This window comes from Penaeus vannamei, chromosome 37, assembly GCF_042767895.1.
Source record: "Penaeus vannamei isolate JL-2024 chromosome 37, ASM4276789v1, whole genome shotgun sequence".
Taxonomy (NCBI): domain Eukaryota; kingdom Metazoa; phylum Arthropoda; class Malacostraca; order Decapoda; family Penaeidae; genus Penaeus; species Penaeus vannamei.
The window spans coordinates 25625217-25627716 of NC_091585.1; positions in this window are offsets into that span (position 1 = coordinate 25625217).

Below are 2500 nucleotides of genomic sequence, written 5' to 3' on the forward strand. Positions count from 1 at the left end.
TAGATAAGTTTGGCGATAAGAGCTGTGAGGTAGATAAGTTTGGCGATAAGAGCTGTGAGGTAGATAAGTTTGGCGATAAGAGCTGTGAGGTAGATAAGTTTGGCGATAAGAGCTGTGAGGTAGATAAGTTTGGCGATAAGAGCTGTGAGGTAGATAAGTTTGGCGATAAGAGCTGTGAGGTAGATAAGTTTGGCGTTGAGAGGTGTGAGGTAGATAAGTTTGGCGTTGAGAGGTGTGAGGTAGAAAAGTTATTGCGTTAAGAGCTGTGAGGTAGATAGGTTTGGCGTTAAGAGCTGTGAGGTAGATAGGTTTGGCGTTAAGAGCTGTGAGGTAGATACGTTTGGCGATAAGAGCTATGAGGTAGATAAGTTTGGCGATAAGAGCTGTGAGGTAGATAAGTTTGGCGATAAGAGCTGTGAGGTAGATAAGTTTGGCGATAAGAGCTGTGAGGTAGATAAGTTTGGCGATAAGAGCTGTGAGGTAGATAAGTTTGGCGTTGAGAGGTGTGAGGTAGATAAGTTTGGCGTTGAGAGGTGTGAGGTAGAAAAGTTATTGCGTTAAGAGCTGTGAGGTAGATAGGTTTGGCGTTAAGAGCTGTGAGGTAGATAGGTTTGGCGTTAAGAGCTGTGAGGTAGATACGTTTGGCGTTGAGAGCGGTGAGGTAGACAAGTTTGACGTTGAGAGCGGTGAGGTAGATGAGTTTGGCGTTGAGAGCTGTGAGGTAGACAAGTTTGGCGTTGAGAGCTGTGAGGTAGATAAGTTTGACGTTAAGAGCTGTGAGGTAGATAAGTTTGGCGTTGAGAGCTGTGAGGTAGATAAGTTTGGCGTTGAAAGCTGTGAGGTAGATAAGTTTGGCGTTAAGAGCTGTGAGGTAGATAAGTTTGGCGTTGAGAGCTGTGAGGTAGATAAGTTTGGTGTTAAGACCTGTGAGGTAGATAAGTTTGGCGTTGAGAGCTGTGAGGTAGATAAGTTTGGCGTTGAGAGCTGTGAGGTAGATAAGTTTGGCGTTGAGAGCGGTGACGTAGACAAGTTTGACGTGAACAGCAATGAGGCAGATAGTCACTTTTCTTTCAATTCATTTACCTTATTAAATTCAAAGATTCCATTTAACTGATAGCAAATTAAATTGTCTTAGATTCTCTCGCAGTGTAAATCATTAAAAACTTTGTGGCTCAGTCACGGATTCCCACGGACATTGGCTCGTTTTAAGAATTTACATTTCGTAGTAAAATTCAGATTTCAGTGTCCAGTATTTTTTTTTCAGATTTCCCAAATACATGATTCATCTCACTTAGAATTTCCGGTCGTAGGGGTATTAGGGTTACTTACAGTGGCATTACTTTCTGATTATGGTATTACTACTGTTACTTACAGGGTATTACTCTTCCCAAAATGAAACTGACGCAAAAACTTACTAAGCTTGTAAAGAATCAAAGATTATCTTGTATACGTCAATTATCAGTCGCCGAAATGATGAAGTTAGTAATGAAAAAATAACTTTTCAAGAATTGCAATAAAAAAAATATAATGATAATAAAAGTAATAAAATAAACAATAACAAATGAATAAATGAATAATCAAATAACTTTCCAAGAATTTCAACAACGAAAAGAATATAACGATAATGAAAATAAGAAAATAAACAACTGAATAAATGAATAATCATATCACTTTACAAGAATTTCAACAACAAAGAGAATATAAAGAAAATAATAATAATGAAAGTAAGAGAATAAACAACTGAGTAAATGAAAAATCAAATAACTTTCCAAGAATTTCAACAACGAAAAGAATATAACGATAATGAAAATAAGAAAATAAACAACTGAATAAATGAAGAATAATTCCATCCGAACGAAAATAAAGAAATATACCTAAGAACAACAACGAAAATAATATAACGATAATGAAAAGCAACAAAATAACTGAATAAAAGAAGAACCATTCCACCCGAACGAAAATAAAGAAATATACCCAAGAAATCCTTATTTTCTTCACCCCGTCTCGCCTTTCTGCGTCCCAGGAAGAAGGCGGCGAGGAGAGCGTGGCTGACAGAGCTGACGTTAATCCCCCTTCTTTGCCGAGGAGGGAGGGAGGAGGGGAAGGGAGGGGGGGAGGGTGATTGCAAGTCGCACGAAGGGTTGTGCTTTCTGGCGGGATTTGGCAATGCGGGTGTTCTTTGTGTTGAGTCTGGCAAAGGGTTGGTGGGTTGCGTCCCCGTTGTCTGTTCAGGGGGTCGGTTGTTGAGGGCGTGCTCAGGGCTCTCTCTCTCTCCCTCTCTACTTATGAATGGCTTGATTCATATATGTGTGTGTGTCTGTCTGTGTATATACATACATACATGATATATACATGGACACATACATATATATATATAGACAGACAGACAGATAGATAAATATAAATGCGTGTGTGTGCGTGTGTGCATTTACGTATAGACCTCGTTTGCGTGTGCGTATAAGTTGAGCGTATGCGAATGCCTCTGCCCCTGGAGGTGGCC